Below are 13,744 nucleotides of genomic sequence, written 5' to 3'. Positions count from 1 at the left end.
CCCAAACCATTCCATCGTTGCAATTTAAGGAAGGAAACTTGCAGTTTGAGCCTGGTTGAAACAGGGAGAGAAAAATCCCATGGTCAGGTCAGAGCAGGTGGCTCCAAGCCCTGTCCAACCTGGCCTTGGACACTTCCAGGGATCCAGGGCAGCTGCCCTGTGCCAGGGTCTTACAGCAAAGAGTTTCTTCCTAGCACCACTTCTAGGAGCCAGCCCCTCTACCTGGTGCTGGGGGCATGAGGAGGGACAGCTCAGCACTATCCAGGATCTCCTGGGACAGCTCAGCATCACCCAGGATCTCCTGGGACAGCTCAGCATCACCCAGGATCTCCTGGGACAGCTCAGCACTATCCAGGATCTCCTGGGACAGCTCAGCACCATCCAGGATCTCCTAGGATGGTTCAGCATCATCCAGGATCACCTGGGATGGTTCAGCATCACCCAGGATCTCCTGGGACAGTTCAGCATCACCCAGGATCACCTGGGACAGCTCAGCATCACCCAGGATCTCCTGGGATGGTTCAGAATCACCCAGGATCTCCTGGGACAGTTCAGCATCACCCAGGATCACCTGGGACAGCTCAGCATCACCCAGGATCTCCTGGGATGGTTCAGCATCACCCAGGATCACCTGGGACAGCTCAGCATCACCCAGGATCTCCTGGGATGGTTCAGCATCACCCAGGATCACCTGGGACAGCTCAGCATCACCCAGGATCTCCTGGGATGGTTCAGCATCACCCAGGATCACCTGGGACAGCTCAGCATCACCCAGGATCTCCTGGGATGGTTCAGCATCATCCAGGATCTCCTGGGACAGCTCAGCATCATCCAGGATCTCCTGGGACAGCTCAGCACCATCCAGGATTTCGTGGGATGGTTCAGCATCACCCAGGATCTCCTAAACTCCATCCTGCACTCGCTGTTCCCTCTGGGATGCAGAATTCAGTTCCTGGGAAGCTCCTGCTGCCTCTGGCTCCCAGACAGAGCTGAGCTCACCCATCTGCTCAGTCTTGGCAGCAGGGGAGGGGAGAAACAACAATCCTTTTCAATCCAAGCCTGGTGTGTGCACAAAGAGCCCCGAGGGTTCCTCTGGCACAGCCCCTGGTGGGGGAGGATGGCTGCTGGAGTGGGCCAGGAGGAGTTTTCCCCCTGTCCTGGCACAACCTTGTGTTGGAAGCGAACATTTCTGACTGTCTGCAGCCAGCCTGCCGTGGCCCAGTGTCTCTTGCTCTCCATGGAGGTGTTCTCATCCCTTTTGTGCCTTTGGGAGTCCATCCAGCATTTCCAGCACAATTCCTGCACTGTTGCAGAGAGCCTTCAGAGGCTGAGCCATGAGGACACTGGTTTGGGACTCGTGGTTTTCTCCCAGCAGGTTTCCCATTGCTGCCCAGGCCTGCAATCCACATTCCCACCCTACCAACAGGGCAGCGAGCAGCAAATCAACATTTTCTTTGTCACCTGGACATTGGAGAGGTTTTGTGATCATTTAAATCCCTGTTTTTCTGCTCTGGGTGTGCAGTTGTCTGTGTAACCTCATACCAGACCTGTTTTCCTTCCTGTTCCCCCCAAGTGTGGACACAGAGAAGCTGTGGCTGGTCCTGGATCCCTGGAAGTGCCCAAGGCCAGGCTGGACAGGGCTTGGAGGCAGTAAGGAAAATGGAAAGGTAAATTTGGTGTGTGCCAGGGTGGGGATACAGGATGCTGGAAACTGGAAGGGTGAGGAGAGGTAAAGCTCTGGTGGTGGAGAGCAGGATTTGGGGAGATCTAAAGAGGGTTTACAGGAAGACTGGAGAGGGACTTTGGGCAAAGGATGGAATTACAGGACAAGGGGGAATGGCCCAATGTGGATTGCTGCCCAGGCCTGCAATCCACATTCCCACCCTACCAACAGGGCAGCGAGCAGCAAATCAACATTTTCTTTGTCACCTGGACATTGGAGGGGTTTTGTGATCATTTAAATCCCTGTTTTTCTGCTCTGGGTGTGCAGTTGTCTGTGTAACCTCATACCAGACCTGTTTTCCTTCCTCTCCTCCCCCAAATGTGGGCACAGAGCAGCTGTGGCTGCCCCTGCATCCCTGGAAGTGCCCAAGGCCAGGATGGACACTGGGGCTTGGAGCCACCTGGGACAGTGGGAGGTGTCCCTGCCCATGGCAGGGGTGGGATGAGATGATCCTTAAGGTCCCTCCCAGCCCAACCCATTCTGGAATTCTAAAGCAAAGGTGAAGGATGCTCTTAGCTTTTCCTAAGGATAAAACATTGCTTAATGGGTTGGAAACATCCTCAAGGCTGTCAGTCAGCACTTGATGAGTTCACTGACACCTGCACAACATTAAAATTTAGGGAAAACCTGTCTCAACCAGGGCATCACACCAGATAAATTATTGTGACTTAATTGAATGGCCTTTTTTTCCCTGTTTTTTTTCCCTTTCTTTTGTCTCTAAGTCAGAGGCTTTCAGTTACTTACGTATCATGTGAAGCCAGATTTCCTCTCATTTCCAGTGGAAGAAAAGGGAGCTGGTGAACCCTGTCCAGAAAGAAAAGCTGCTGGGCTTTGGGGGAAATGGTGGTTTCTGGTTCAAAGCCCAGCCCTGGTGCTGAGTTGTTTGTGTCTTTGTTTCACCAGCAGCTTTTTGCTGCTGTATCACTCCTGGTTTGCATGGAGAGAACCCTCTGGATTCCTCCTTCCATGGAGTCTCATCCTTGTTTTCCTTGAAGGGGTCACTTGATCCACAGGGGGGGCTTTGAACTTTTCTGTTGTGTTAAAAATCCATTCTCGGCTTCAGAGCTGTTGTGGAGCTGCCTCATGTGGGAGAAAAGTGGAGGGAAAAAGCAAAATAATGGGAAAAAGATGCAGAGTGAATCCCCTCTCAGGCTTGGGAGGAAAAGCTCAGCTAAAGAAGACTCTGAACACCAAAATCCTCCCATCTGCTCCTGCTTTTTAGTTGATCCTACAGATGATGAAAAGGAAGGGGACAGCCTTGATTCAGCTGCTTAAATCCAGGTCAAAGTGCTTAAAAACCCCAGTGTGAAGTTCCTGTGGGGCTGCAGACCCCTGCATGGAGCCCCTGCCCCAAATCAGCAGAGCAAGGAGCAGAAATTCCTCTGGTTTTCCTCCCAAGTGAAGATAAAAAGGAGGTAAGAGAAAGAAAACCAAGAGCAGAGCTGTTTCCCTGCTCCTGTGTTGCCTCTGCTCAGGGTTATTTTGGGATCTGAGCTGTGTTTTGTTCCCTTTTCGGGATACCTGAAATGTTCAGTTCAAAATGTCTCAGGGGATGGCTTAGAGGAAAAAAAAAAAGAATGGATTCAGCACATTTCTAGTAAAGTTACTGAAGTAAAACCTGAATTTAAATGTTAATAACATGACCTGGAAACGGACCCCCAGCCTGGCTGTCCCATCTTGTGATGCTACCTTGGCCACAGATGACCAAGTTCTCCAAGGAAAGGAGAATTTCTGGAGACAAAAACCCCTAAAATACCTAAAAAAATATTAAAAATCCATTCTGTTGTGTTTATAAAGCACAGGTGAACAAAATTCTGGGTGCAGCAGCTGGATCCTCTCTCAGCTCAAGGAAAGGGGAAACTGGACACATCCTTGGAGCCTGAGGCTAGAAAGTGTAAATGGGGAATTTTGTTGATCACTGGCTCCCTTGTTGCTGTTGAGATCTGCAGCCTCTTCCCAGGGGGTTCAGGGGTTCTTGATCCTCACCTGGCTCATGGTCATTCCCAGAACCAGCAGTGCAACATCCTCTCCTCCAGCTGGATAATCAGGAATGCCACAAATCCATCACTGCATGTGAGGACTGGGTCAGTTCCCAGCCATTCCTTGCAGCAGGAGCTGCCCTGAGATAAAAAACCTACATTAAAAATCTCAATATTTTCCAGCAGGGCTGGATTGAGATACCCCTGGGGTCCCTTGGGGTTCTCTTGGGAGCAATCTGCAGTCCAGCCCAGGAATTCCTGCTGTGCTGCAAAAGAATTGGAGAAGAACTCCTCCTTCAGGAGGCAGTAAGGAAAATGGAAAGGTAAATTTGGTGTGTGCCAGGGTGGGCATGCAGGATGCTGGAAGCTGGAAGGGTGAGGAGAGGTGAAGCTCTGGTGGTGGAGAGCAGGATTTGGGGAGACATTCCAGTACCCAAAGGTGTACTGGAATCTCCACTCTTCCAGACAGGAAGACTGGAGAGGAACTTTTGGCAAAGGATGGAATTTCAGGACAAGGGGGAATGGCCTTAAGCTGAGGGAGAGCAGGGTTAGGTGGGATTTTGGAAGGAATTCCTGGCTTTGAGGGTGGTGAGGCCCTGGAATGGATTTCCCAGAGAAGCTGTGGCTGCCCCTGCATCCCTGGAAGTGCCCAAGGCCAGGTTGGACAGGACTTGGAGCCACCTGGGACAGTGGAAGGTGTCCCTGCTCATGGCAGGGAGTTGGAAGATGGTCTTTAAACTCCATCCAATCCAATCCAATCCAATCCAATCCAATCCAATCCAATCCAATCCAATCCAACCCAATCCAATCCAATCCAATCCAATCCAATCCAATCCAACCCAACCCAACCCATTCCACGCTTCTGTGATTTATTGGCTGCTCTGTTTGGGGTGTGGGATCTGTTTACCCATGCTCAGGGTTTGGTACAGCAGAGCCCTGCTCCATCCCATCAGTGCACCACCAAAAACAGGGAGGGGGAATTTTGCTTTCTCTGGCAACAAAACTCACAAGAGCAGAGCCCCAGTAACCCTGGTGACCACATTTCATTTGTGCTGAGCAGAAAGGCTGGGAGGAGAAGTCCTTTCCTCATGGATGCACCGAGCACTCCGTGTGCCCACGGAGGGGAAGCAGCACAGCAAGGAGGCAAGGAGGACTCTGGTGAGACAACAAAAGTGTTGTCAATGTGGAGTCACGCGGTTCTCATCACTCCAGTGCTCTTGGCAAGTCCCTCCTGAGCAATTCCACTCTTTGATACAAGGAGAAGTTGTTCCTTCTCCCCTTTGTTCTTGCCCAACTTTACGTCCCGTGGAGATTTGTTTTTGTAGCTCCTGGAGATGAAACAACCTCTGAGTGAAAATGCTAACAAGGTGTCCATGCTCAGATGGCTTTGTAAAAAGGGGGTTGTGCTTTAAATCCTTAATCATGTTGGATTTGGGAGGTATTTTTGCCCACTCTTCAGCCTACCCAGGACAATGCCTGGATTCTGTTATAAAAATGCCCCTTTGTGGCTTTCCTTTGGTCTGGAAGGTCTCTCCTGCCCTGTGCAGAAATTCCTGCTCATAATTTCCTCCCTTTTCCTGCTGGAAGTGGGACTTGCACAGCCAGAGCTGTGACTTGTGCTATTTCCTCCTTCTCCTCCTCAGGGAATTCCCAGACTCCTCTTTCCCTGTGCTCCCAATGTTGTGTCTCCAGTCTGGTGAGGAGGATGGCACCTCCAGATGTCTGTTTATCTCCAGCCCCTCCTGTGCTCCGGGCCCTCTGGAGACACATCTCACAGCCAAGCTTTCTCTGAAAAAATATTTTTAACCCTTCCTGCCTCCCACTCGTCTTCCCAAGCCAGATCCCCTGGGAACTCTTGGAACAAGATTGTTCTCACTTACAGAGTCTCTGGTGACTGCACAGAAGAGCTCAGCTCTGCTTTCAGAAATAAACTTCTTACACCTATTTTTCTTGTCTATACCCAGTTTTTTTCCCTTACATTTTCACACGAAATCCCAGTTGTCAGGCCAACAAGGGGAAGTTTGAAGCCTATTTGAATTTTAACTTGAAGTGGATGATTTTTTTTTAAATTTTTTTTTTCATCTTTCTGTATTTTGAAGTCCTTTGGGCGATGTTAGGCCTGTTTTTCCCAGTGCATTCTCTGACCTGATTGACCAAAGTTTTTGTGCTGTTCTCATACTAATTTTGGAACTTTTTTGATGACGTGCAGGCTTTTATTTAGTCTGGAATTTTAAAGCTGTGTGTCCTACCCCTCTGCAGATATTGTTGCTGCTGTATCCCACACTTGATGATTGGACTGGATGACCTTGGGGGTCTTTTCTACCCTTAAGGATTCTGTGGGGGCAGCACAGGGGAGTCTCTCATCCAATATGGACCATGGACCACAGAGTGGGGTGAAACCTCCTTGTTTTGGGTTTGTGTGGCCAGGTTTTGCTAGCCAGGGGCTACAGGGCTGGCTTCTGGGAAGCTGCTGGAATAAATTAAATTAATTCCCCCAGCTGAGTCTGTTTCACCCATGGCAGTAACTGATGAGTGATTCCTGTTCAGTTTTTGGCCGTGCACAGCTCGGTGCCTGCCTGGAGGCCTCCTCCTCCTGACTTTTTGAACCGAGTTTGCTCGGAACAAGGTGTGTTCTATAGCTGCAGGTATGTGCTGTAATCTCCTTCCCCCTGATTTAATCCTGCTGGGCAGAGAGGAGCAGAGATGTGTGGGTTTGTTCTCATTGTTGTTTCACCAGTGACGCTCAGCCCAGGGCTGTTATTTTTGGAGAGTTTGGTGCTCGTGTTTATTGCGGAGGCTCCTCGAGCTCTGGGGCTTTGAGGTGCATAAATCTAAATAAAAAAATAAGGATGACATTTTAAAATAGGTTGCATGCTCTCCCTGAGTATGCAGAGAGGAAATATGAGTAGACTGACTTCAGATACTTCAGGTTAAAAAATCCCCCATTTGTGGGGGGGAGTGTCATTAAAGTCCTCAGCACCTTCAGGTAATTATATTCTGACATAAGTTGTTTGGACCACAATTCAAGGTAACTCTAATCTGGACCTCATTATGATGGATAAAGAGGAATTAATCACTGAGCTGGAAGCAGGATTGTTCCCTGGAGGCGTGTGGCCATGACCTGCCTGCTGAAATTTGGGCAAAGATGGGACAGTTGGAGCTAAAATCCTGTGTGGGAACACAGACACAGGGAGAGGCTCAGGAGGGCTGGGCAGCACAGCTGACAAAAGTTAATGGGAAAGGATTGGGAAGGAAAAGGACATGCAGAGGGAGATGGAAGTGGGAGCTGGGTGTCATGGAATTGGGTTGGAAGAGACCTCAAACATCACTCAGTGCCACCTCCTGCCATGCAGGGACACCTTCCACTCTCCCAGGTGGCTCCAAGTCCTGTCCAACCTGGCCTTGGGCACTTCCAGGGGCAGCCACAGCTTCTCTGGGCACCCTGTGCCAGTCTATTTCTTCTCCCATACAAAATTCTTCCATATAAACCAAGAGAAATTACAAGTTTTTGGGAGCCTGCTGGGTCTGCAGGTACGATTTCCCTTCCAGAGCTGCCCCTGGACAATGAACAGCTGGGAAGCTCCCAGGAGCTCTGGACAGTGGAGGAGCAGCATTCCATTTCTCCTTGGAAAGGAAGGCTCATGCACAGGTACTCAGCTGATGGGGGGAGTTTGGAGGACAACAGCCAATTCCAGCAATTTTCCAGGCTCTGGAAGGGTTGGATTGACTGCTGAGCCTTGTGGAGAGCAGAGGGTTTTTTTGTCTAGGGTTATTCCCATCCCTGGCACAGCTGCTCAGAGCAGTGGTGGAATCCCCATCCCTGGAGGGATTAAAAACCTTTGTGGATGTGGCACTTGGGGACATGGGCAGGGGTGGCCTTGGCAGTGCTGGGGGAATGGTTGGACTGGATGATCTGAGTGGAATGATGGAATAAATGACTCTGTGAGTCTGATTCTGAAAGACACACACGGGGTCTCAAGTCCCACGTGCTTCTCTTTCCCTTATCCCTTATTCTGATATGGAATATTGAGAACATGGCTGAAAAGGGAAAGATCTGGGGAACTTCTTAACTTCTCCAGCACCACAGGCAGGAGTTCAGCTGATTCTGACTGATACAAGCTCTTCCCCTGGGTGAAACTGGTCCTTGTACTTTGTTCTTCAGGGAAATCTTCCAACAGAGGAGCGTGGCCCCAGCAGGTTCCATGTCCAATGTGGATCCTGGTATTTTACCTGTAATAATGATTTCCTGGCCCAGAAAAGGTTCAAACCTACTTGAGCTTTTATTACAACTCAAATTTAAATTGCCAGACCTGAAGAAAGCAAACCATGTCCCCCCACTACCTTTGGTGCAGCATCCAAAAAATAGCCCAATGTTTTTTCCTTCATTATTGCAACCAGAATCCCCCTTAGAAGCATCAGTCCAGGCCAGGTGTGGAGCAGTATTCCCTCTGTGCATCTTTTAACCCACCAAAGTAGGAACATGGGGTTGTCCTTCAGGAATCTGGGGGTTGTCAGAGTTTAAGGGCAGAGTTGCCAGTGCTCTCTGTCCAGTGATGGGATATTTTGCTTCCTTGCCTGTTCCCTCTCTTTATTTCAATCATTTTTATATGAATCCTCAAGATTTCCACATAAACCTTGATAATGAAGGCCTGGAAGATAATTTAAAGATATGGATGATAAAATACTGCATTTCTACTTTCTTTCCCCTTTCCTCTGCCCAAAAAAATAAGTCTTTACTTGTTTTACTATATATTTACATTTAAAAAAATCTTGCTGCCATCTGAAGCTGTTGGCTCTAGTTTGGGCTTTCTTGGGTGTTTTTTTTTTTAATTCTTTTTTTTTTTTTTTGTTGTTATCCTCTGGAGAGAAAGAAACCGTGCGGGTTTCCAAGTTCCTTGAATAAATGTCAAATAAAACATTCCAAACAATTATTCAAGCTGGTAATAAGCAGTGAGACATCCTTCCTGTAGAGAAGCTGAACAATGGTTTCCTCTGACAGAAGCACAATATTAGGAGCCTTCCATATGTTGGTGCTGATTTGAACGGCGGCAGCGTCTCCGAGAGGGACCCGAGGCCCCAGTGAGTATCTGGATATCCTGTGGGAAGAAAAGCTCAGTGCGTAACACCCTGACTGCCCCTGAAAAAAAAATTCTGGAAGTTTTGTCCCTGTCTCCTCAACATCCTCCAGTTTTGAGAGCATTTGCTTCCTTCCCTGGGGTTTTTGATCCTTCCCAGCACATCCAGGGAGGCAGGTGAGCCTTCCCTCACCTCCAGCTCTGGGATGGCCTCCAGGGAGGAGCAGCACTGGCTCCCAGTTTGACCAGTTTGACCAGCTGGATGTGTGTCCCTGCAGCCCTGGTGAACACATCCCCTCCCCAGTTTTGCTCCAGCATCACCCCCTCTCCTCCATGGGCTGTATTCCCTGGGGAAGGGATCCCACCTGGGATGGGAGAAGAAGCAGAAAACAGTCACAGATATGGACAAACTCCTTATTTTCCTTCTAAATTCCTTATTTCCCTTCTCCTCTAACTCCTTATTTTCCTTCTAAAAATTGGGCTTCTCCCAATTTTTAGATGCCTAAATGTGGGACCACAATGCTCACACTGACTTTCCTCCTCAGGTGGTGACCAGGATGGGCCTCTCCAGCTGAAGCTGGCACTGGTGTTGGTGTCCTTCTCGAGCTGGTGGCCACCTTGGCACTGGGGACACATGGAAGGTGACAGTGGAGGCAGAGTGGCTGTGGCTTTGTCCTTGCTTGAGGTGGTGGCCACCTCAACACTGGGGACATGTGGAAGGTGACAGTGGGGGCAGAGTGGCTGTGGCTTTGTCCTTGCTCGAGCTGGTGGCCATCTTGGCACTGGGGACATGTGGAAGGTGACAATGGGGCAGAGTGGCTGTGGCTTTGTCCTTGCTCGAGCTGGTGGCCATCTTGGCATTGGGGACATGTGGAAGGTGACAGTGGAGGCAGAGTGGCTTTGTCCTTGCTCGAGCTGGTGGCCATCTTGGCACTGGGGACATGTGGAAGGTGACAGTGGAGGCAGAGTGGCTTTGTCCTTGCTCGAGCTGGTGGCCATCTTAGCATTGGGGACATGTGGAAGGTGACAGTGGGGCAGAGTGGCTGTGGTTGGCTCCTGGAGCTGGTCCCACTCCTGCAGTCCAGGCTCAGCCCCCAGAGCCTGTTCTGGTTGATGGGCCCCAAACAAGGAGTGAGGAATTTGGCCACGTTCCTGATGTGGTACCTCCTAAATCCTGCACAAACATGGACAGCTGGGAGTGACCCTGGAGAGGCCAGAGCTCCTCAGGTATTTTTTGCTCAGAGCAGCATCTAAATCTTTATTAACCAGCTCAGACATGGCCAGAAAAAGGTTGGGATGTCTGGAGAGTCAGGAGCAAAGTTCCCCTTTGGGCTGCTCTCCTTGATGCCAAAATCTGTCAAATTTTGGTGAAAACCCCAGAAATTAAAAGGGGTTTTGGGCAATTTTTCCCTGTTGAGTGGCCCCAGGCATTGGACCTGGTAGAAGCACACCCAGCTGTTGTCCTGGGAGTCAGTGAGGTCAAACAGGCCCTTGGTTGGGGGAGTCACCTTGATGGTCACTTGTTCTTGGACACCATCACCATGAACATCCTCTCCACTTGTGGTGTCCTGGATTTTGGAGAGCTGGAGGTGAACCCTGTTCCTTGCTTGTAGGAGACCCCAAATCACTGCCATGTTTTAGGAACTAATTTAATTTTCCCGTTATTATCATTAGTAGTGTTATTAAAGTAATTTTTCTCTAAATTTTGGCCTCCCCAAATCACAGAAATCCACAAGCTTCTGGCTCGGGGTGTGTGTGCTGACCAGGGAGGAGGGGAGAACAGGAGGTCCAAAGGAGAGGTGTTGGTGGTACAGCACTGTTGGGGCTCTTTCCCAAAAATTTTTGCTCCTTGGGTGGACATAACCAACCTCCAGCTCAGGATGGTCACCAGCAGCAGCTCAGTCTGCTCCTCCAGGCTTTAAAGCCCCCCTGGACCCACCTTCCCAGCAGAAACAAAGAACTTTTGGGGAGGTCACCATGGAGGGGATGTGTTGTGGAGGCCTTGGTTTCACCCCAACCCTCCTTGTCCTGCTCCTCACAAACCCACCCTGCAGTACAAGGGACCAGTTTTGGGTGCAGGGAGCCTTCTCAAGGGATTTCCCTCTGCTCCTGGGCAGAAGGGTTATCTGCCTGATTTTGCAACAGGGACAGAAAAAGGTTTCACAAGCCCTGAAGAAGTTGAGGTTGAGCACCTCACGAGCTCCATATCCCACACGAAGCCACAGGTATGGAGCAGCCTGGCTAGAAAACCCTTGTTAAATGATATTTTCAACCTCTTTATTTCCAAGTATAACCAAAACCATGAGGAAAACAGGCACAGAGAGCAAGGCTTGGAGTCCTTTTAGCTCTGCAGAGCCTGGCAGTGGCACAGAGCTGAGCTGACCCAGTACCCTCGAGGCCGTGCAGATGAAGCCTGTCCTGCATTCCCCAGGCTCCCCCAGTGCCCAGGGATGGATTGTCTCACATCCAGCCTGTGGCTGCTCTGCATCCTCCCATCCTCACCACGGTTTTGTTGGACAGAGGGGAGGAGGGAGCCTCGGCCCAGCGGGAGCCCTCGGCCGGGCCCGGCACCCGCGCTCTGCACAATGTCCATTTGTTCTGGGTGCTAACACGAAATGACAAAAGACTCCAGATTCATGCTGAACAAAATTGTCCCCTTGCTAATTATTAGATTATGAAATGTGTTTCATAATGTAATGAATAATGGGGGGGGGGACGTTGGCTTTTTTTTTTTTCCCCCCTGCTTGAATCTGGATTTTTTCATTGTTTGCCCCGGAGTTTTTGTTGGTAGGTTGAAACAGAGATGCGAAAAGAATGGGAAAGGCTGGGTTTTATTTGTGCTTTGCCTGTTAAAGCTGTGACTTGGCTCACACAGTAAGTGCAAACAATTCTCTCCTGGCAAGTGTTCAGTGGAGACATTACTGATGACAGACTTTATTAAGTGCAGGTTTGCTTGTTATTAAATTCGCTCTGTGCTTGTTTCCGAAGCTGCTGGCCCGGCCGGCTGCATCCCATTAGGATCTTTAGGAAGAAAGAAAGGAACAGAACATTGTCTGCAGCACAGCCAGCAATGAGGTGATAGGGAAGCCAGCACTGGGAAAGGAGACCCAAGGAGATAATTAATTGCTACGTTTTAAAACAAACATTTGTTTGGTTTATTGAGTTAATTCGAGCCGTCCCGTGGAGATTCCTGGTTTCCAGGTGAAGCTGGGCATGTGTTCCCATGTCAGCACACTCAGGGCTGTGGGAGGTCAATGTATGTTGTATTAATTGTTTGAGGGAGGAGAAAAGCCACCATTAAAGCAGAGGCCTGTTTCTAATTTCTCAGAGCCTTGTTTAAACTCTTCCCTTTTCCCATCCCAGCTATTGTATGGACAGCACGCCGCCAATGACAGCCTTTCTATACAAAATAAATATCTTATAAACTCTTAATCTCATGATTGATTGCCTGCATTGCTGTAGTTCCCAACCCTAATTGCCCAGGCCATGATAAAAATTAAAAAGTTTGAGCATCCAGCAGGTGGGTGCCAGGTATTTCCTGAAAATCGGGTCCCTTTTCAAGGTGTCCCAGCTCCAGATCCCATCAGAGAGGGTGATTTGTGTCAGGAATCTTGGCTGATAGTTTGGAAGCACTTGAAGCAAATGGGAGCTGCTCAAATTTAATAGAGCAGGAATTGATCCACAGTAGTCAAAGAGGAAAAATAGGCTGATTTTGCACTGAAGATCTCAAGAGGTTTTAGACTGAGATTTTTCAAGTGTACCCTGTGAGGTGATATCTTGCTCCCATCAGCCTAGATCAATATAACCATAATTTTGGATCAACAACTGGTTTGGTGAAGACATCTGGGGTATTTTTTCCTCAGTCCAAGTTTGCAGTTTGTTCTTTAAAGCACATTTCTGATATGGAGTTTAGTGTAGATATCTGGGGTTTTTTCCTCAGTCCAAGTTTGCAATTTGTTATTTAAGGCACATTTCTGGTATGGAGTTGGCTGTTGAGGCTGCTTGCAGTGATGAAAAGCTCAGGTCAAATCCAGGAATTATGGTTCTTTCCCTCCACAAGGTAGGAAATTCACAAAGAAAAACAGAAAAAATGTTGAATTTCTCTTTTTTCCTGCTTCTAATGGAACAATCTCCTTTCACCTCAGTTTTGGGGGGAGAAAGGAAACTGTGGCTGCCACCCAGTGAATTTTGTAGTTGAGGGACAAGAGCTCCTCCAGCCAAAGGAGTTCCAAGGAATGATGAGGTTGGGATGTGCCAGGCAGGTTTGCTCCCCTGGCATCTCTTGCAGCCAGCAAGGACCCAAAGCCTTCAGCTGCCTCTGGACTCCATCTCTGTGTCCTCTGACTGTCAAAAACCACGAGAGGGAGGGGACAGAATAACAAAATACTTCTCTTCCCTCGTTCTTCCCTTCAGGCTTTTGAGGCACCGCTAATGGCAGCGGGTGAGAGTCTGAGTTTTGCAATTTATCACTTTGGCACCCGGATGAAGGGACTGGCTGCACTCCTGGTCCCCTCTTTTCCCTCTGAGGTCACAGACATTGTTGTGTTGTTTGGAGTTTATTTTTGCCTGGGATCCTCCCTGGAGACCTGGGTCTGGAAGGAGTTTCTCCAGGTCTCCTGCTTTTGCCCCAGAGGTGACCTTGGGTGAGAGGTGAAATCCTCTCCCTGGGATGCTCTGAGGTGGAGAAGCACCACGAGACCTTTACACAAAAGGCAGAATTGGCTTCTCAACCATTCCAAATTTCATGTGATTTGCACAGGCCCCTCTCTGCTCAAAAGCTCTGTCACAGCCCATCTTGGCATCCTGGAAATACTGGAGCAGTTTGATTTCTGGCAAAGTAATAACCTCCCTCAGTCAAAAGCTTTCCAGGGTGCTTTGTGTGCTGTTCATTTATTTTCTATAAGGCAGATGACTCCCCTCAACCTGAGGTTGCTTTATCTCCCGCTTTGCTTTCTCGCTGAAATAAA

The sequence above is a fragment of the Agelaius phoeniceus genome, chromosome 4 (genome assembly GCF_051311805.1).
Source record: "Agelaius phoeniceus isolate bAgePho1 chromosome 4, bAgePho1.hap1, whole genome shotgun sequence".
Classification (NCBI taxonomy): Eukaryota; Metazoa; Chordata; class Aves; order Passeriformes; family Icteridae; genus Agelaius; species Agelaius phoeniceus.
This window is presented reverse-complemented; position numbering follows the sequence as displayed.